At 41.5% G+C, this 22,879-nt stretch overlaps 1 protein-coding gene and 1 non-coding gene across 4 annotated transcripts in view; both read right to left on the bottom strand.

The window, feature by feature from the left end:
* Positions 1-22,371, bottom strand: part of GRAP2 (GRB2 related adaptor protein 2) — a 62,772-nt gene extending 40,401 nt beyond the window's left edge. For 2 of the 3 annotated variants that reach the window (XM_033405109.2, XM_004279508.4), the window contains exon 1: positions 22,182-22,369. The gene's annotated coding sequence lies outside the window, so the exon portion shown is untranslated. Of the gene's footprint in view, positions 1-22,181 lie in introns of all 3 variants that reach the window. The other variant, XM_033405107.2, reaches the window with a different exon arrangement.
* Positions 1,722-1,794, bottom strand: TRNAQ-CUG (transfer RNA glutamine (anticodon CUG)). Its single transcript has one exon. It is a non-coding gene; the product is annotated as a tRNA-Gln (tRNA).
* Positions 22,372-22,879: the final 508 nt, after the last annotated feature.

Below are 22,879 nucleotides of genomic sequence, written 5' to 3'. Positions count from 1 at the left end.
CGTTGAAGTTTTTTTCCTTCTTGGAAAATAAGGAACCTCGGAGAGAGTGGTTTGGAGCAACCGTGTTGGAGTGATGAGAATGTGAAACATTTCTCCCACGATTCATAAACAGTATTTTACATGCATCATTTGGGAGCTTAAAGTTTATCCGGGAATGAGCTATTTCACAGATCAAAAGGAGCATATGTGCAATCCACCAGGAGGAATAATCTCTCTGCTAAATTTAAAGGGGAAAACAATTGAACACCCTAGCCTGAAAGTAGAAGTGGTTTAACATCACCAGACCGGAGAGGAACATGAGAGACTTAATTGCTGGCCCCCAGCGTTCAGGTTTTCTTGTACGTGTTCCATTGAACAGCACACAGGAATTTTCACAAAAGAGGAACTGGCATGAAATCAATAAGGAAAATCACCATTTCCTTACTGATCCAACAGCATTTAAGGAAGCTGAGCTCTGCCAATGTGTACAACTGTGCAGAATTTGTAACTGGGCAGTTAAAACCACCATCTAAGCTGGCAGCTGTGATTTTCCCAGAAGTAGAGCTTCAGGAAGAAAAATAGCTTTTAAACGTCAGTTCCATTTTTGCAGATTGGATCTGCTCATGAAAAATTGTTTTAAGTCCAGGTTTTTTTTTCTTTTCTTTCCTCATTAGTAAAGGATATGATGATTTCTTTTTACCCGTATGGAAATTCATTCATTTACTCAACAAATATTTATTGAACAACTACCGTGAGGCAAACACTGCTTTAGGGGCTGGGGATGCAGATGTGAACAAAAGAGGCAAAGTCCTTGACCTCATGGAGCTTGTCTTACTTAATAAATAAGTAAACAGATAAGTAGATATCTTAGTGGTTATCAGGCACAGATAACTGAAATAATGCTAACATCTTACTGTATCTGGAAAATTAATTTCCAGAAAATTAAAAATTAACTTAATTTTTAATTAACTCCTACATGAATATTATCTTAGCTCATGTAAGTCACATATATTAAGGGGTCTTTCGAAAAGAATAACTAGTAGGGAATATATGTACTGCCCTCTGCATACAACATTGACATTCCCTACTGACCTTCAACAGGACTTATGTCTTTGAGGAGCATTTCTAGGAGAAGGATTTGTGCCAACTTGTATTCGCTCCATTACGGCACAGTACGACACTGAGGCTCTCACAGGGGTCCACACTGGAAACCTCGAATTCCTTCTGGGCTCTTCCTTCTCTTTTCATCCTATTTCCCAACTCTGGCACCCCTTTCTACTGGGTCTTTAAACCCTGTCTTTTAAATACGCCTAAAATGACTCCCTTCTTTCCTTCACCCTCTCCTTAGCGAGGCTTTACAGTCTCTCTCCACGACCCCAGCATCCTGCTTTTCCTCTCTGACTCCAGACTCAAATGCCTCCAGTCTCCCCTCTTCACTGCTCCCAGAGCGATTTGTGTAAAACACGCCCTCCCCACTCTCCCTGGACCTGCAGGATGGAGCTCAGGCTTCTTGGGCTGGTCACTGTGGGCCCAGCCCCAGCCAACCTGGGCAGCTTTGTGTTTCTGCATCCTCCCCAGATCCTGGCCCCAGACATACCAGCACCACAGAAGCTAATGGTTTCTTCTTCCTTGAATACTCTCCTCCTTTTCTCCCCTGCCTCTTTTTTTTTTTTTTTTTTTTTTGGCTGCACCGGGTCTTAGTTGTGGCATGAAGGATCTTCGTTGCGGCATGCGGGATCTAGTTCCCTGACCAGGGATCGAACCCGGGCCACCTGCATCAGGAGCGTGGAGTCTTAACCACTGGACCACCAGGGAAGTCTCTCCCTGCCATTTTTTAATATGGCTCAAAGGTCACCTTCTCTGTGTAGCCTTCCTAGACCCACCAAGCAGGGCTGAATTCTCCCTCCCTTCTGCCCCAAGGTTATCCTGCCACCTTCTCACTTCAAGTACAGCATCTAATGAAAGACTTTGACAATGCTTTGCTTACTTCCATGTCTTCCCTCCCAAGCTATAAGCTCCTCCAAGCAGGGCATGTCTCATTTGTAATCTTAGAGGCTAGCACAGTGCCTGGCACATCATAGGCCCTCAGCAAATATTTGGTGAATGAATGAATGACTTCTGGTCTTGTCTGGTTTGGCTTGTACTGAATTATGCATTTGAGAATTAGTTGACTATGGCAATATGACAGAATAAAGCCAACTGACAAATATGGTAAAGAACTTAACTTTGATCTTATGAACAATAGTTTTAAATATTTGAGCTAATGGACTGTAGATGATAAAGGATTCCAAAACCAAATTTGCCTAGACAATATTTCTGCGTGTAGTAAATCTAGAGATGGTTGAGGAGTTCGAATACATGATTACAGCATGTAAAACAGAACGATTAAGTAATCTGGATCATTACCGCAGAAAAGAAGCTTGAAGACACTTAATAATGGTTTTTAATGAAAGGAAAGATTGTACTCCGAGGATGGCTAAACGCCTTCCTTCTGCACATACATAAAAGAAGAAGAAATAAGAAACTAAGTGCTACAAAGATTAAAGTGATGGGCATTCCCTGGCAGTCCAGTGGTTAGGACTCCATGCTTCCACTGCTGGGGGCCCAGGTTCGATCCCCCGTTAGGGAACTAAGATCCTGCGTGCCGCGTGGTGCAGCCAAAAAGAAAAAAGAAAAGAAAAGAAAAAAGATTAAAGTTAAAAACAAAAGAGAACTCAAGAGTTTCCTGTTGGGGTGTGTGAGCCCATTTGAAGTTACTGCTCCAAATAACTCCCATATCTTGGGGGCTTGCTCTGAACCAGGCATTGTTCTAAACACTTTACCGCATATTATTTCATCTGCTCTTCATAAAAAACCCACGGGCGTTAGTTTTAGTTATATTATTCCCATTTTACACGTGAGGAAATGGAGGCACAGGGTGGGATAAGTAACTTACCAGGGTTGTACAGCTGGAAGACAGTAGAGCTGAAATTCCAGCCTGGGGTGTCTGGCTCCTGAGCCTTCGTTCTTACCTACTCAGCTTACCGCCTGACTAAGGCTGAGATCTGTGCCAGCCTTCCATCTGAGGATGGAGGCCTAAAGCCAACCTCACTGGGACCGGTTTAAATTTAAACAGGAAAATCCTGGAAAACATTAATTTTCCTTCACTGCCTGGGCAACTGTCTTGTGGGCTGCATTACACAAATGTGTGGTGTGTGGTGTGTGTGTGTGTGTGTGTGTGTGTGTGAAGTTAGAGTATCCATTTTTCTTTTCTTTATTCTGGTGAGTTGGCCTACCAGCTCTTGTCTTCCTAATGAGACAGTAAGTTGTTTTGTTTTCGGCAGCCAGCGTACATGGTTTAAGCATCCATGCACCAATACGTACGTGGTGCATGTATTTATCAGACCTGACGTAAGTCGAATCAAATTTACATATTATGGTTTTACTTTCAGAGTGATGGAATTTACTCTTGGTGCTGAAAAGCCAGCATCTTCCTCCGTCTTATTTTTTTACAAGGCGACCTTGTTGAACTGGCCTCAGAGACATAAGCGGTGGGGTTACTGGCAGCACAGAGCAGGGGCGGCTGGCTGAGCAGCCCTACCGTCTGTGCAGGAGGGAGTTAGCACTCGTGTGATCTGCAGAGGAGAGCGATCAAGCCCTGAGCTGTACTCGGGCTGCAGGAGCTGGGAGGCCGGCTCAGGAGAAGCCGGGCGGCCCTCAGGAGCCCTGTGAAAAGGATGTGGATGAGTCACCGGACTTTTCAGGTTGACTTAGATGACTTCTGTTGATTTTCTTCGAATTTAGATGTGTTATCAGTGTTCACACGTTGGGCATAACGGGAAGATGAGCGAACACTTTCTTGATAGAGACTGACGTTTGGCAGGGTTGTGATAAGATTTGGGGTAAGATGTGACTCTGCAAGAATGCCCCGGTCAGCACGTGTGGCATGTGTCCCCGTGTGCACTGGGGCCTCAGGGGGCACGTCAGCGTGTTCTGAGCTGGGAGGAAACCCAGCGTGACAGGCGCGGGTTTTTTCTGTCATTGTGCACAGGTCGGTCTGGGTTGATATTTACCATTTTAGGGCATCAGGAGGCACTGCTAATTTGTCCCACTTTAACTTCATGGTCTGGGAAAAGCACTTGCTTTCTAACCTCGGGTCCTCCACGATAACCAGAACCACGGTTGGTGCCTTGCTCAGGTCTTTGAGTTCTAGAAGCTCACTTAACCTCTCTGGCCTCAGTTTCCTCATCTTTAAAATGGATATAACCATGGAACCTACCCTGCTCGGGTCGGGTTCAATAGACCGACGTGTCAGGTGCAAGAACAGTTCCTGGTACTTAGTTTGCCCTAAATTCGTATGTATGTGAATGCATTGTGGCCATACGACTTCGTATTTGACAGAGGCCGTTCCACAGCTTGCACAAAATAGGCGCTTGGTAAATATTTGTTAAATGTTGAAGGGATTAGAGGAACGGATTTAGTGGAATACTTGTGTGGTAACCTGTTCTGACTGCTCGGTAATCTGTAATTCAGGGACAGACCGACAAAATTGGATGTTAAGATTTAATCTCCCACAGAGAAGTAGATCAAAAAAGGCAGAGTGTTCAGCAATCAAACATCTCTGCAGAAGAGAAGGGAGATAGGACGGTTCTGCATGAAGATCACAAAGGAACTCGCCTGAAGAACTGAGTTAGGGAATATCACACTTGAAGAAGAGGTAGCGGGGTCCGTGACTCTAAATCAACTCAACAGAAGTCTCCAATAGAGTAGAAAACAAACAAACAAAGAAACAAAAAAAAACCTTAAAAACTACAAAATATATGCTATTTTTTGAGGCTACAAAAATAAATAAATATGGAAAACAGGAGTCAAATCCCTGACCTATATTTACATTCTACTGATTTTCTAATAATGACAGCTTCAACTTGAATCATTTCATTTAAAAAACAGAAAATGAATGCTATAATATTTTAGGCACTGATACAGTATGATAAGAGTGCCTTAATTTTAGATTGAATCATATGAAATTGCCACTTCTTTTGGTAAAAAATGTTCAGACATTGTCAATTTCATATGGTTCAATCTAACATACTTAAGCTAATTGACACTGAATTAAAACTCTTAATATTATCTTGCTCTTTACTGCCTTTTGACTATGACTATAAAACTAAATTGGCCAATTTCCCCATCTCAGCCTCTTTTGCCTCTTAGAAGTTGTGCACAGTAGCTGCTAAACAAATGCCTTGTTAATTGAGTAGTGTTTTCTTTTATCTTCTCTCAAAAATTAGGCCGAAATTTCGCTACACTACCTAATGCTGAGACTGCCCTTAAAATATAATTAACAAAGTGTTAGCTTTATGTCATGTTTCATGATTTAGATAAATCCTCTCTCTTCCTCGTTGGGACAGCACTGGGAAGCTAATTAATACATTACTGATATGCTGTAGAGGCAAACAAGACTCTGCACACCCAGCCATGACCAGAATAAATTCAGGTCAGAAATATTTTTGCAAATAAGGAAAAATGTTACTATAAAAATGAGACATTAGTGTTTATATGACACATCTCTTTGCATTAAGACATATTATACACTCACAAGTGAAGCAATTGGTAGAATCAGGCAGCCTTCTTCTGAAGGTACCAATCACTTAGGGCCCGACATGGGCATCCAAAGTGTCCTGTGTTGAACTAGAAATGATCACCTTTGGGGCCCCAGGACTGAAGAGCATCATTATTATTCATATAAGGTTTCATAACAGTTGGGATTGGTCCCAAACTTAGGAGGGTTTACTGAAATAATTGAGCAGGCAGCATGAAATGGTTTTCAATTCAGAAAGTGAAGAGCTCCTTCTATGGCGGAAGAGACGGAGAAGTTCAAGAAGGAGTGTGAATTACCTGTGAGTTATTGCACCTCCTTGGGCCTCAGTTTCCCCATATTTGTTAACTACCTCCTAGAGGACAGTCATTCTTTTTTTTAATTTTTTTTTTTTTTGCATCTTTATTGGGGTACAATTGCTTTACAGTGGTGTCTTAGTTTCTGCTTTACAACAAAGTGAATCAATTATACATATATATATGTTCCCATATCTCTTCCCTCTTGCATCTCCCTCCCTCCCACCCTCCCTATCCCACCCCTCCAGGCGGTCGCAAAGCACCGTGCTCCCTGTGCTATGCGGCTGCTTCCCACTAGCTATCTACCTTACGTTTGGTAGTGTATATATGTGAGGACAGTCATTCTTTATAGCATCTGTTGCTGCATGGGATCATACCTTCAAATGCCATGCATTTCTTTGCGGGGAAAAGCTAGAGCTCTAAAATGTATTATTTTGGTTTTGGTTGACCCAGCGCTGTGAGAGCAGCCACATTGCATAAGCAGAGTTCTGAGAAAACAGAGTTGCTTTCGTTTTTCAAGCAGTAGAACCACAATCATCTCTATGTTTGGATCCTTATACAAATTAAATATATGGGTAAGAGAAAGCTCACGAAATCAGCAGTTTTAACCTTTCCCTCAATGCTGTGGATTTTTCTTAGAGGTATTTTTTGGAGCATGGAGCGCGCACAGTTCTGCTCGGTTTGTGCCCTCTAATGGGATCCCAGCCCTAGGTGGTGTGCTCCTGCAACGATGTCTTCATGTTAATTACATTTTAGAATGGTTAGGGCAAGAATGGTTCCAAACAGACTTGAGGTAATAACTAGTCATTTATCCAGAAGGTTAACAGTTCAATCAAAGAGAGAAAAAAAATTAGCATATCTTAAGAAAGAGTTCAAGTGGTTTTGTACAAGAACTCTCATTTAAGTCTTCAAGAATACTTAAAATACTGATAAGCTAGGTAATTCTATATTTCCTTTTTTAACTTGTTGAAAGCCCTCGATTTCAAGGTGCAACATCTGAGAACAAGAAGCGTCTGGCGGGCTTCCCTGGTGGCGCAGTGGTTGAGAATCTGCCTGCCAATGCAGGGGACACGGGTTCGAGCCCTGGTCTGGGAAGGTCCCACATGCCGCGGAGCAACTAGGCCCATGAGCCACACTGCTGAGCCTGCGCGTCTGGAGCCTATGCTCCCCAACAAGAGAGGCCGCGACAGTGAGAGGCCCGCGCACCGCGATGAAGAGTGGCCCCCACTCACCGCAACTAGAGAAAGCCCTTGCATAGAAACGAAGACCCAACACAGCCAAAAATAAACAAACAAATAAATAAAAATACAAAAAAAAAAAAAGCGTCTGGCAAGTGAAGGGGAGAAAGTGTGTAGTCAGGGAAATTGGCTGGAGTTTTAGGTTAGGGGTCTGTGCCAGGACTGCCTCGCACAGAGTCTGAGAGTGGCGGGGTGGGCAGCTGATGAAAGAAGAGAGGCGATGCTAGAGAGTTTGGCATTGGATGAGGGCTCTGGGCCAATCTTTTATTATAGTAACAACACAGCTTTAATCCACAATAACAATAAATCCCTCAAATAATTGTATATCAAATCACTATAAACAAAATTACAATCTGCCCTCATCAATGCAGTTTCCATAACAGGTCTGATATTTTCCCCAAATTCCCATTTTTCTATGATTTCTAATGAATACAAAAGAGCAGCAAATGGAAGCTATACCCATTGCTGTTTGTTTTAAGTGACTGAAGTTATCTTTCTTTTAGAAAGGCATAGTATTTTAATTTATTTTAAAAATATTTATTGAGCACCTATTATGTACTTGGCAATAGTTATATGGCTAATCATTTTAGAGACGATTCCTAAAAAAAACTTTCTGCTCTGGCAAAGGTAAAGTATTAAAATAATAAAACAGCTCAAGGATTTTTTTTAAAGGTGCTAAACAGTGGTACATTTTATTCTCCAAGAGCCCCACCCTTTGCACAAGGAGTTCCTTTCAATATGGATGCAATGCAAGGTGGAATTGTGTGGATCACAGTCTGTGGACTATTGATTTCATTGGGTACCATATTCAGTAGATAAAATACAGCTAAGCTGTGGCACGAAGGATGACTTTTCTAATTTAAACTACAGGAAAACTTTGAGACTGAAAATCAGGTTAGAATAAAAGTTACTCAACTCACTAACTTTTATAGAGGATGGGGTCTTTTATGTTCATTTAAACATATGAAATAATTGCAAATGAAAAGTACGAAGAAGAATAAGAACGCTCTGTGTACCCACCACTCACAGGGTTTTTATGAGTCTACTTCATAGACCCTGTTCCATTTCATAGGGTCCAACAATTAGCTGTGCAAGTAAGTACATTATCATATCTGAGACCAGCCTCCGGGAATAAAGCCTTTTTGTAGGACATTTTTGGTCCGTGGAATTCTCTCCTTTATCCTCTGGCCACTTTACTTTGACCTCTTATGTCCATTTGTGGCGGGGAAGAGGGCCTGGCAGATGCTAGGATGGCCCTGCCCTTCAGCAGGTTGCAGGGAGATTGATACCCACATAAATAATTCTAAGGCTCATATGAGTGCTGGGGAGAAAATGATGAATTCTGTCTGGGTAAGAGCTGGGGATAGAGAGTGGGTTTGGGGCTAGCCCTTGAAGGTTGGCTGGGATTTCGGAAGGTGACTGTGGGGAATGGGGACACTCAGGTGGGAGTGAAGGCCTAGTTCCAGAATGGTGAGCAGACACAGTCCTTGGACCAGAGTGTATGTTCTCAACGGAATGGGTGTGCTTTGGCTGTAAAAAATGTTGAAGAATTCTAGCTTATTGATGAAGGGGTCAATGCCCCAAATTCTCTAATTTTCATTTCCAACTGGGTCACCAAGTCTTATTGAACTTTTATATATCTTCCAGCTGCTTTTTAAACCCTAAAATCATGCAATACAGTAATAATTTACTTTGAGAGAGTGTGTTACAGTTTACGAATGGCTTTTTCAGTACACATTATTACATTTGATCCATATAACAGCCCTGTGACACCACAGGCTCATCTCCACAAGCTATTTCCTTTGAAAGTAACCACTGGTTATAGAAACTACTAACTATGGAAATCAGAAATTGTTTTCCACTGGCAGCTTTATTGTGTTAGAAGCACAAACCAGCATAAAGTCAGCAATCTGGGAGAAATGAAAGGAGGGGTCCCAAGGTAGACAGAGATTGAGACACCCGGGAGAATGGTGAGATTGTGGTTTTGGAAATGGAGAGTGAAGCAGAGGAGACAAGAGCACAGCAGAACTTAGAGGATGGAGTGAGGGGGTGGTGGTCCAATACTGGGTGGGCCGTGGTCCTTAGCGCAACAATGAGCACACAGCAAGCGCATGGTCAATACCTGTTCACCCACGTATGGGCTTGTGTATATCTTGAGCAGTACCATGGGAAACACAATTCAAAGATCTACAATGGCGGCTTTTAGAACATGGATACAGAATGAAATTAATATTTTTTATAATATTTTCTCATTTTACATATCTGTTCTCTTTCATTCTACAACATTCCCATCTAATCGTAACTTTGATAAATTTTTTAATGCACATACTGAAATGGTGCACTTTTGCAACTACTTTATAGAAGCTAAAACAACCAGCATACTGTGATTGTTGTAATCAAGCGGGAATAAATCTTACTGACGTAGGATGTATCAATATATCCTTTTAGCCTGCTGCAAATCAGTTTACTTTTCTACTTAGAGACATGATGTGAAATGAAATTAATCCAGTCGCAGCAAAGCGAGTGCATTCAGTTGAATAAATCCCTTTACGTGGAAAAGAACTTTGTTTTGCAGCTCATTTGAAAGAAAATCCACATGGCAGTATAATGCCTTCTCTGGAACTGAACAAATGCATTTATCCCACTTTTATTTACAGTTAAACTCACATCAGAGATATTTTATATGACAGTACACTCTGTTGCCCTTAGGTGAAGGTCACAGTGAAAGCATTTACAGGACAACTAAAATTTTACAACAGAACTTAGCCTAAGGACCGTTGTTCCAACTAGACTATGAACTTGGCAAAGATTGACAACCCCTTCGAGAGAAAAGAGACGAATAAAAACCAACAAAACCATGTATATCCTTTTATATTCTTTCTTCTTTGTTTTCCATGGTCAAAAGGGCAATCTACACCCAGTGTATATATATATATATTTTTTTGTGTGTGTGTGGTATGTGGGCCTCTCACTGTTGTGGCCTCTCCCGTTGCGGAGCACAGGCTCCAGACGCGCAGGCTCAGCGGCCATGGCTCACGGGCCCAGCCGCTCCGCGGCATGTGGGATCTTCCCGGACCGGGGCACGAACCCGTGTCCCCTGTATTGGCAGGCGGACTCTCAACCACTGCGCCACCAGGGAAGCCCCACAGCGTATATTTAATAAATACTTTATGGTGGTGACTATCGCGAGCAGGCAACACTTGGAGAGGGTCCAGAGACAAACAAAGGGATGAAGAGGTTGGGCAGAGACTCTTAGGGTGACACGCTAATGGAACTGAGGTTCTTTAGTCCAGAGAAGAGAAGGCTGGGTTTGGCAGCTGTGAAGGTAGTTGGCGTTATTTATCATTACTGAATGTTAGAAAGCACATCATATGCAGGGTAGGATGAAAGCAAGTTGACTTACATCCGGTAAGGTGGTTTAGGGTTAGGAATACGGAAGCAGTTTTGACTTAGATGGATTATAAGGCATCAGCACAGGTCCTTAAGAAATCTGACTTTGGAAGTTTTACAGTTGAAGAGTAGGTCGTCTTTCTGAAATGAGCTGGGTGCCGTGCAGCAGGTAAATGACTCAGAGGGCCTCTCAAGTTCTACTCCGCTTCTTATCCTGTGACTTTTCAGCAGCCAGTATCAGGATCTGACTTGCTTCTTACCCAACCTTCACCATAGCTGGAAGCCCTGGACCTCTTCCCGTAAGTCAGCCATACGGTACACTCAGCCCTAAGCCTTTCTTGGTTGGGAGGGATTTAAGAAGCTCACTCTAGCTGAACGCTCAGCTAACTGTCATCAGGTCACCCCCTGCTGCTGGCCTGGCTCTGAAGTGTCCCAGCTCTAGCAAGTGGGATTGTGCCTTGCACCTAAGTCCACTTCTTTTTTTTTTTTTGCGGTACGTGGGCCTCTCACTGCTGTGGCCTCTCCGGTTGCGGAGCACAGGCTCCGGACGCACAGGCTCAGCGGCCATGGCTCACGGGCCCAGCCGCTCCGCGGCATGTGGGATCCTCCCGGACCGGGGCACGAACCTGTGTCCCCTGCATCGGCAGGCGGACTCCCAACCACTGCGCCACCAGGGAAGCCCCTAAGTCCACTTCTTACTGGATCTACCTGAAATCCACCCGTGTCTTCCTATGCTAACACCCAAAATCCTTTCTTGCTTTCCAGGTCTAACGTGATTTTGAGATCACACCTAACCTCTAGTCCAGGACTGAAGCTTTGTCTCTTTCCAGCCCCTCCCTCCCCCTACCCCAGCTCAGACATGGTGTCCAATCTCTGAACCCCAACCCTGCTACCTAAAGCTGGCAGTCTGTGCACAGAGCACTGGTTACAATCTCCCTGAGATCTCTCCTCTCACCTGTGGCTGGATTCTCTACTTCACTGCCCCCCAGGCCCCCACCGTCATGACTCAGGCCACTGCCAATCCGTTTGCTCTTCACTTGACCACGTGATGACCTGCCCCATGGCTTCATTCTCCTGCCTTCTGCTGTGAGCCGTTGCACATCTGAGTCCCTCTCTACAAACCACATACCTCTACAACAGGCCTCCTCAACCTCGTTGCCATTGACACGTGGGACTGGTTCAATCTTTATTGTGTATTGGGGCGGGAGGCGTCCTCTGCATTATAAGGTCCTTAGCAGCGTTGCTGGCTTCCACCCACCAGATGCCAGTGGTAGCCCCTCTCCCCCACCTCCAAATTGTGACAACCAAATATGTCTCCAGGCATTGCCCAATGTCCCTGATGGAGAGGGGGTTTCAAAATTATCCCCTGTTGAGAATTCTTGCTCTGTAAGAACCCAGAAAGGCAAGAGCATTTTAAAACCAGTTATAGATACTTTGAGAAATAGCTGGATGTATCTAGAATATTTAAATGCAGATTAAAAAATTTAACTAACAAATCTAAACTATTAATAAACACCAAATGGAGTTTTGTAAGTTTTGTATTACGACACAAGGGGTAAAGTGGGTAAAATGGGGTTATGGTGGGTAAAGTGGGGGGAAATCCCTTCACCCTAGATCCGTTCTCCTCACATCTTATTGTGCAGAAGAATCACAAGAGGACTTTTTTAAAAGTTCAGATTCTGATTCAGTAGGTTTTAGGCAGGGTCTGAGATACTCAGTCCTAACAGGCTCCCAGATGATACCAATATCATTGGTCCCTGGACCTCACATTGAGTAGCAAGGCCCTAGATCAAAATCACTACTGAGAGGTGGGGGAGGGGCTATTCGAATCTTAATGATTACAAGGTCATAAAAGCAAGATTCAAATTTGCATTCGGAGGACAGACTATAAAAGTGTGACTGTTCCCTGCACTCTTCTATAATGAATAAAACTGTTCTCAGAGATGTGTTTTGAAATGTGACATTTCTATTAGCTTGAAATTATAAATATTATACAAGCCACCTGCAAAAACCTGTGGACTGCTAAATTAGCTTGGCAAGACTTTGAAAGGTTTCCAAAACTCTGATGGAAATCTAAATTCAAGGTCTTTGTAGTCCTTGTTTTAGGGAGGAAGAGACTAGGGGTGAGGATGGGCCTGGGGGAGGGGATGGAGAGAGGAGAATCATTTTAAACAGGGCCTTGCAAAGAAACAGATTCATAGAACTTCCTCAAATTACAAATAATCGTGTGCTGAAATTATACTGACACCACATGAAGTTACTGCAACCCCAAATCAGATAACTCAATTATAGCTATAAAACAGTTGCAAAAATGAATGCTATTTACTGTAACGTATAGCGATCAGGGTAATCAAATCTTCTGAAGGCTGTCAAAAGCCTAATATGAAAACTTCCTCCTCTCATATAATACTGCCTCTGAGTAACTTTGACTTGGAGTTTTGCAGACATCTGACTCACTGTTGCATACCCTTGGGAAGGAAAGGGCTATTCACATTTGCTCCTAGTTTACAGTTAGAAAGATTGGGGCTCACCAGTTTCTCTAAAGATGTAGATAATAAAGTCCTGACACTTTTGAGGTCTCTTCCAGGCCAGTGTTGAGACTATCTATGCCCTCATGCCAGCAGCTAAGTATTCACCTTGGGGAGGGAGAACTAATATCCTAGCTCTGAGATGTATTGATGGGCTGTTATCAATTTGATCAAGCGTAATAGAGCTAAATGTCTCTCCATTTAAAACTCTGTGTTTTCTTTTCTTTCTTTCTTTCTTTCTTTCTTTCTTTTTTTTTTAAGAAAATCAATAATGTAAGTACAGAATAAGGATGAACTGGCTTAAGAGTAGTGCATGGGAACTCACGGGTATGAGTTGACCACAATTTCAGTATGTTCACAGTCAGCAGTGTGACTGACATGAGTGCCAAAAAGGCTAATGCAATCTCGGGCCATATTAATAGAAATATAGGGTATAGATCAAGGGAGGCAACTACCCCATGGGATTCCGCATTGGTCAGACCACTCCTGGAGAGCTCTGTCCCATTCTGAGCACCATGGTTTAGGAGGGGCCTTATGTTGGAGTGCATTGGAGGTGAACACTTAAAATGATGAGAGCATGTAAAACCACATTATAGGAGGAAGAGTTAAAAGAACAAAGGATATTTATGCTTGAAAAAGAAGACTTAGGGGGACATGATAAGAAGTGAAGGAAAAACAGGTTATCTGGGAAAAGAGCTTGAGGTACAGTTTCCAGTGGCACAAGTTTAATATCTGGATCCCCAAGGAAACAAATTCACAAGAGCCTTCTCTACTCCTTGCCACTTGCAAAACAAACAGATCTTCAGCAAAGAAGACTCTACTCCTCCTATGATATCCTTGAAGTATGCAAATTTGTGGATAACTTTATGCCCCTTTGCCGAGCCATCTCTATCTGCCTGCAGACGCACCTCCTTCAGGAAGCCTTCCCTACAAAGCCCGGCTTTGGGCCACTTACCCTATCTCCTGGGTGTTTGCCCTGCGGTAGCGTTTGCTTTCGTTTGTCCTAGTTTCCCTAAGAGCTTGTTAGCTCCTTAGGGAAAAAGACCCTGTTTTCTTTTTGTTTTTATTACCCTAAATGTTCTCAGTACCTCTGGGTACTGTGAATTAGGGACTGAGGGGATGTCTGCTGACAGTAGCCAAAAGATGAATTAGAGTCACCAGACAGGTAATTTTTTTTTATAGCGTCTACATGACAGAGCATTACAGCATGCTCTCTTGATGATAAGAACACCTAATTGACCCTTCACTTTATGGAGTAATATAAGCTGACAAAGTTGGCTGTGTAGTAAATCTTACTTTCCACTACATCTTGCATTTTAAAATCAAAGTTGTGTGTCCCTGCCACTATTTAAGAGCCCCATCTTCCTTGTGTCAGGTCTTGGGAATTACTCTCCAGCTAGGAGAGTATCTGACTTCACCCTTCCTCTTTCTTTGTTTATCTGGATATTTACAGGGTACCTGGTGTCAAGCCACAGCATCACACAGTATCTGGTTTGTGAAATGAATGAGTCGTCTATTTAACAATATTGGTCTAAGAAATAGAAATTCCACAAATGAGTTTAAATGAGAAAGCACCATGTTATGCATTTTAAAAATGAGAGATTGCACATTTATGTGATGTCAAAGATATAATAAACATGCTTTGGGGGTAGCAAGGCACGACTCTTCTTAAGTCTCCTGTGTAGTGGGTTAAAGAATGGTATCGTTTCACTCAAGGACAGAGGCATGGACGGGGCGCTCTGAGTCATCCACGAAGCTGAGAATAGAACCCAGAACACAGGAGCTAAGTTCATGCTCTGTCACTCTCATCACTGGACAGTATTACCTCCTAAAATCCAACGACCTGACACGGTGCAGAGCAAATTATACACTTCTCTTCAAGAAGGTGAGAGAACTCCACTCGCCAGCCTAACGTTCAGTTAGAGGATACAGCGAGCAAAAAGACAGGGCCCCCAGTTTTCTATCATCGGCTGTTAATCATAAATAGAGACCGACACCTTCCTGGTTACTGAGGTAGCTAACCTGTCTGTGCTCATAGCGCTTGGCTCGGGTGATTCAAACGGCCAGCAGCAGGGTGGCTCCTGTGATGCGTAGAACACCTTTAGTTCTAAGTTTCCACCGTTTGACAACTGATATTATAAAACCTTGGTTTACTGACATACGGAGCATGAGAATTTTCTGCTTGTTTTATCTTCCTGGAGAGACCCCAAATTAAACTGGGGTTATATCATGGATTTTGTATACTTGGCAACATGCACTGCAGACGCTTTTTATAAAACTGAAACAGAGGCTAACGTACAAAATTGTCCTAATTATACTGACCCAAAGATTCTACAAATACCCCCAAAGGAAAGGGCTTGGTCATGTCCTTTCCTGTCTCAGGGCGTCTGTGTTTGGTGCTGTGGGCTCTCTCACGACTCTCCGATTTCCAAGCACATTTCAAGGACATTAAAGGAAATAACTGCTAATGACGAAAAATCAGGTGGAAGATTTGCGTCCTTCAAGAGAAATAACGTTTTTAGAAGGATAAGGTCTATCAGCCCCAAATAAGTCCATCAGCATTCTTTATTTCCATATTATATTCTGAACTACCCAAGAAGAATCATAAACTATCACGGCACGTCTGTCGGATGCAGAGCACAGAGTTAAAGCAAAATTGCTGTGAGACAGCCAGCCCTGCAGGAAACTGAGGCAACCAGCAGAACGACACACCAGCAGCCCACAAAAGCACTGTCCATGTTGATAGTTTCTAGCAGGATCTGGACGTTGAAAAGGAACCCATCTAAACTGGACGCCAGCTCTAATGACCTACAGGGCAGGGTGAAAGGTCTTGCCATCTATCGCAGAGAAAAGTCATTTCCCTCTGCTCAGACTGTGGGGGGCGGATTAGGAAGTTTGCAACAGAGAATGGAAGGGGCTTCCGAGAACATGTGATCTAACCTCTCACTCGGCTGAGAAGGAAACTGAGGCCCAGAGAGGCTACAGTGTCATGTTCAAGGTCACGCAGGTAGTTTCCAGTAGAGCCAGAATTCAGATTTCCAGAACCCCCATCAAGGGTTCCTGTGCCTCCAGAATGCTGTGCCCAGACCAGAGTAGTAGAAGGAGCCCTGGGCTACAATTTCACAGCCTAGGTACTAGGTCTTGGCAGACGTTAGCAAAATTACCTTTAGCAAGTTGCTTAAACTCGCGAGCTTTGCTTTTCCCACTCTGCAACATGAGAGGCAAAATATGTGGTCTGTCTGCCTCAAAGATCACAGGCAGATCAAATGAGATAATGTGTGAAAATGCTTTTTAAAGCTTTATAAGGCTGAGGGTAAAAAAAAAAAAAACTCTTCAGATAAAGACTGTTTTTCCTTCTGAGAATATATGGATGGACTCTTGGAGGGGGAGGAAGGAGATGGTCCACTGGAAATTCTGTGTAAAGGTGTGTGTGGATGAATGCTAGGCGTATTTTTTACCCCTGCGGAGAGTTTCTGTAGCTTTCATCAGCTTCCTAAATGTGTCTCTGAAACTACTGTTCACCTCTAGCTTCACCACCGCCAGTAAGAACCCCTGTGCTATGGATATCAACACATTTATGATCAACCTAAAAGGTTGATATAATGTATTAAAATATGATTTAATGTATGGCTGGAATCTTCCTGCTGGCTTTACTAATTCAACAATTCACATTTTTAGAATATAAATCCGTTTGGGGGAGGGGAGCTAATCTGACCTCACACTTCGCTCTGTAAACTGCTAAAAATCTATCACTTATAAAATGATGATGAAAATTCAAATTATAAATCAACCAGGTTTTTTCCTACTAGTGTACTTCCTTAGTAATATTTCCTACTTATTTAAAGACTTTTCTTTAAAATCATATTTAACAAGAGAAGTATCTACTTATTATTTACTGAGTTCCTACTGAGTTTCCAGCAGTTTGTTTCCAGTATTTTCCCATAAAGCACTGGACAATAGACACCAATCATAAACCATTTGGAGGCTGCTACATTAAGCTCGTGGTTCTGGAAGGCTGAGAGGTGTGGAGAAAAACAAATGAAAAAGTATTATTCATGACCAGTTGATCAATTAGCCTGCTTTTCATTAAAAAACATAAAAAGGCAGAACCAATTTAGCAATGACTATGTTGGAAATGCATAAAAACATTATTAATGTTGGACTTTTTTTCTCACTTATTTTTAGTTCTCTTTAGAAAATTATACTTGAGAACTTTCTGTAACGGCAATAGAAAGAGTGAATAAGACAGCACTGGAACCATTTTTTAATGCTAATGAAGGGGTAGGGACCAACACCTGGTTTGTGAGGCCTTTTCTGCGTACAGTTATGTGTTTCCAAAGCCATAGACTGACTTATGGAATATCTGAGTGAGTGAGATACCAACCAGGAACGTTACCTACTAACAAGACTCATCCATCGTCCCATAAAGAAATCCAGTGTGGTCTTTTTTAAATCTGACAATGGCTATACGCTTGTGTTTTAGTGGTAAAATCTTACACAGTACAGTAATGTGAAAAATAAGAGGTTTTTTTTTCCCCCTTGACTATATCAAAATATCACCTTCTGCCCCAAGGCTCTGAGATCTCCTAACTTCCCTCTTGTATTATTCCTTTCAGTTTTTTTTCCTTCCTCTTCCTTTATAGTTTTATATTTTTCAATCCTAGCATTATCTCTGATGTTTAAAGTTTCTTATACATAGCCTTGAGCTATAGAAGTGCAATAAGCCTACTCATCTGTGCTTAATAGAGTGCTATTATCAGATGAACCAAACCTAAAATACATTTTCGTAGCAACGCTTCCAGATTTTCAGTAACTTAAAATAACTTAAAACTTGGGTGGTGATAGGATGGGGTGGGGGTGGGAGGCTATAACTGATTTTCTTTCAGTTCCAATTGTGTTCCTTCCCATCCCATGTGCCAGGAGTCTTCAAGAGAATGCTCTGGAATCAGACCGCCTGGGTTCAAATCCAGGCTCTACCACATACAAGTTAAGTGACCTTGTGCAAGTTACTTAACCTCTCTGTACCTCAATTTCCTCACTTACAAAAGAAGGGTGATATTAGCCCTTGTTTCATTGTGCCGTTAGGAGAAGCAAATGAGTTAATACCTGTAAAGTGCTTGGCAAATAATAATGACAGACACTGTTTTAGAAAATTTATGTATAACAGAGAAAGACAAATATCATATGATATCACTCATATGTGGAACCTCATATGTGGAACCATCATTTTAAAAAATGATGCAAAGGAACTTATTTACAAAACAGAAACAGACTCGCAAATTTCAAAAACAAACTTACGGTTACCCAAGGGGAAACATGGCAGGGGGGAGGAATAAATTAGGAGTTTGAGATTAAGATACACACTCCACTATATATAAAATAGATAACCAACAAGGACCTAATGTACAGCACAGGAAACTCTACTTAATATTCTGTAATAACCTATATGGGAAAAGAATTTGAAAAAAAATGAATATATGTATATGTATAACTGAATCACTTTGCTGTACAACTGAAACTAACACAACAGTGTAAATCAACTATACTCCAATAAAATAAAACAAAAAACAAAAACCTATACGTGTATAAATTATTTAATCTTCAACACAATATGATGAGATAGGTACCAATATCACTCTCATTTTATAGCTTAAGAAACTAAGGCACAGAAAGACTAAGTAACTTGTCCCTATTGGCCGAGTTAGTAACGGAAGGATTGGCCTCAAACCTAGACCATCTGGCTCCACAGCAGCACTCAGTAAATGTTACTTATTACTATCATCATCATCAACATCAACATCATCATCATCATCAACATCATCATCATCCTTGTTATCACCTGAACTTAAACACTCAATAAATATCTGCTGTTGCTGCGGGTAATGATGAATGTGTATGTCTAATCCTTCTTCAAACTGTACTAAAATGTATATGACCTCCAATGGAATAGTTGAGTTAGGCAAGGATTCGAAAGACTCACTAAAGCTAGTGAGTGAGGTTTGTTAGGAAGTAGGATATTACCACAATGCCTAAGTGTGATCCTGTCAGATCACTTGTTAATTGCAAAGGGATCCCTGGAGTGAGATGACGACCTTGAGCCACAATCAAACTGAGTGTCACAAATAGAGGGACAATCTGGCACTAAGTGTCTCCTGATGAGATGCAATATGGAGCACCTGTAAAATACGTTCATTTGAAATCTAATCAGTGCTTCAGTTCTAACTTGGAGTTTACAGGGAAATACAGGGGATAGAAGAACAAATTAAATGACACCATGAGACAACAACAAATCCAGGATGTAGGACATTCTACAAGATAATGCCTAACCTTTTCAAAAATATCCAATGTTGAATAAAAAGACATAAAACCCTAATGCAAAAATGTATTTTTCTTTTTAAAAATTAGATCCTAGTTTTATGGACAATATTTGGGGGATAATGGTTAAGGTTAGATATGGTCTAGATATTAGATGATATTAATGAATTACTGTTCATCTTCTTAGGTATAATGATTGCATTGTGGTTATGTAGGAGAATGTTCTTATTCTTAGATGTTTACTGAATTATTTAGGGGTGAAGTATCATTTTGTCTGTAACTTACAAGTAGTTCAGAAAGAAATACATATAGATAGAACAAATATGCCGAAAAGTTAGCAATTGTTGAAACTAGGAGGTGAGTATAGAGGTATTCACTGTACAAATATTTCATCTTTTCTTTATGTTTGGACACGTTATTCACTTTCTTCGTAAGATGTATGTCTTATATCTTCTTTGGAGGGCATGTAAGACTTTAATCTTCACGTACTTAGTAATAGTTTCTTTTAATTCTCCAAAATGTTTGCTGTGAATGCATATTTTTTTAAAAACCTGTTTTTTTTAAAAAAATTATTTACTGAATTCCTATTGGCTCAAGCTTATTGAAACCAATAATATTAACATTGTTGAAGAGAACTCAGTGCCTAGCACAAGGCCTGACACATAGTAAATGCACAATAAGTGTTAATAAATGTTCATTTGTTAAATGAGGCTATATTTTCCTAAGAATTGTAAAGAGGCAAAAAAAAAAAAAAAGACATGCACACACACACACACACACACACACACACACACACGAGGGCTGTGTTGTTCCTTTACAAATCGAGAAATGGTGGGCAAGTACTTGAGATGGACAAATGGGGGTCAGTCAACCCCATCCTTTGATTCAAATAGCTTAGGTCCTAAAGATTCTTGACCAAGTTTTGAGTTTGTTTTATGAGGACACAAAAATGAAGCCTGTCCCTAGGACTAATCCAGCAGCAACTCTTGCTTGTTTAAGAAATCCTGATGGAATCACGCTTAATGACACATTTTTGAACAATTGTAGACTTTTCTTGAGCCAGGAAAAGAAGCAAGTTCTGCTAGAGTGCAGGCGTGAGCCCTACAGATCGCCAATACCCGCAGGTGTTGTTCTCTGAGAATCAATAAGTATGTGGGAACTAGGCCATTTTCAGCCCCTCCGGAAGGCAAGGGCTCTGAAAGAGACGGCTTCAGGCAGTAAGTGAGATATAGTTCATATAAGAAGTGGGAAGAAAATGATCAAGGTTCAAAGAGATAACTGATACTGATATTACCCTGTATTTTCACAGCGCCTTTTTCCTAAGCCATTTCATATCTATGTTAACTCATTTATTCTTACAATATCCCTATGAAATAGACGTAGAACAATTGAAATGTTAAAAAAAGATAAGGGATTTTCATCAGGGCCCAAGATATAGAAGATATTCAAAAGGATATTATATTAGCAATGGAAATACTTCTTCATTTTGAACAAATCGATCACCTCCTTCCCCTCTGCTTCCGTAAAGTCATTTTAAAAAGACGAAATCTATTACAATGTAGGGAGAATCAGATTACAGTTTACTACATGGGAGACACTCCAAGTTCAATCTAAAAAGATAGTTTTATTCAATGATATAGGGCTGTCTCCCTTTACCAGAAAAATCCCTAAATTTCTCCAAAAGGGTGCAAATCAATTTTTAAAACTTGAAATTTAAATACACTTAGATGGTTCTCAATTTACACAGTGCCCTTTATTTAATAATGGATCCTTTTGTAAAGAGGATCCCTTTAAAATTATTTTAAAAATGTGAAGTTTTATAAACAATACGGCGTTGTTAAAGCAGGGTACACGTATACTGAATGTTCTTTCAGAAACCAAAAAGAAGGAAAAAAAAAAAAAAGAAAGAGGACCCACTAAAGAACAAGTAAGTCTATGATAAATGTAGTTGTAGAGGATGAAAGGTTTTTCACCCTGAGGTTTCCCACCCTCAGATGACAGGACATGAGCACATGTAATCTTTCCTATTGGAGTTTTAGATCCTAAACATTTTCCCACCTCTTAATTCCTCTGGGAGTGTGTAATTTCAGTAATGTGCAGATGAAGTTACATATACTTTACTAACAATTCCAAGTATGTAAAAATGATAGTTTTAAGTTGGCTCAAACTTTGGTGTGTGTATTCAATCCTCAGGTTTGAGGGCGGGTGGGGCAGAGAGTGTCAGAGAGCTGTGTTCAGGCTCAGTGCCTGAACTGGAGACCGTCTTAGGGACACAGTGTTAACTGTTAATAAAGAGACAAAGACAGACAACACTCTCTCAAAACCTATTTCAACGTAGTTTTCTTTTTGTAAAGGAACCCAAACTGGTGTGCTTTGTAAAGGCACCATAAATACTAACAGAAGTAGAAATGCAAGCCCCAAGAGAAATCCTGATCACGCAGTACTGGTATTCATTCATTGCTGCTCCGCCTTTCACCTGCCGCCCCCCGCCCCCCCGCCCCCCCAACCCAATTTGGAATAAATGCTGACACTGGTGAAGTGGAATTTCACCTCTGTAATCCCAGGATCCAAAGTCTTTTCCTGAGATGGCTCAGAAGCCAATTAGTGGAGTCTTTTTGTGTAACGGGCTGGGTAAGGAGCAGTCTAGTTCATTTGCTAGAAGTCGAATCCTATCTATCACCATAAACACTGTTACAGAAAAAGATGTAGAGACCTTTGGTGATGAACCGAAAATTAAAACCAATGTTTACAGAGCCCATGGGATTCATTTAATTAGATTGACTCCTAGAGAACATTGTGCAAATAATAAAACTATCCAAGATCTCTAGAGCGTGTGGACTGATGGTGTATAATAACATACCTTTCAGAAGAGAAGAGGTTGAGTCTATGCCTTTGACACCGAGTTATTAGAATCCTTTCTTGCAACAAGGAAGATGAATTCCAACATCAAAATGTCTGCATTTCAGAGTACAGATCCACCTTGTGCTGTCTTCCAAGTACCACACTAACCCAGGGCACAGGCTCGCAGATCCATTGAGTGCCTCCTCCTCCCCGGCTTCTTCTTCCCTCCCTCAAACTACCCCCAGCCGGCCCTGCAGTCTGTGTGCAAACCACACAGGAACTAGCAGATACAGGGCTCCAGAGAGTTGGGCGTGAGCCTTAGGTTATGTGGTTTTGTCTTCTTGCTGCTGGAGTAGAACTAAAACGCAGGAGGTTCACTGAAACACTTTTGCTTCCTTATGCTTGGTTTCAGTTTTAACAAGTTCGCCCTGAACGATTATGTTCACATAAGAAAATTTCTAATCCTAGAGATGGTCCGTCAGCAAGATGCTGCTGGTCTTAAGGAAAATGCATTTTCTGAGTCTATCCAAGCATCCAGAGGAACATTAGGACTTCTTAGTGGAACGTTGTTAATACCATCCCGGATCACTCACAATGTTAAAAATCCCAGAAAAAAGAAAATGCTTTCTTAGTGAACTCAGCCCATAATATTACCCTTAAGAAAAGACAGAAGAAAAACTTACGCCAGGACGAGTTCTAACCCCAGCTTTGCCATAG

This window comes from Orcinus orca, chromosome 11, assembly GCF_937001465.1.
Source record: "Orcinus orca chromosome 11, mOrcOrc1.1, whole genome shotgun sequence".
NCBI lineage: Eukaryota > Metazoa > Chordata > Mammalia > Artiodactyla > Delphinidae > Orcinus > Orcinus orca.
The sequence above is the reverse complement of the archived record's forward strand: the minus strand, read 5'-3'. Positions and strand labels throughout refer to the sequence as shown.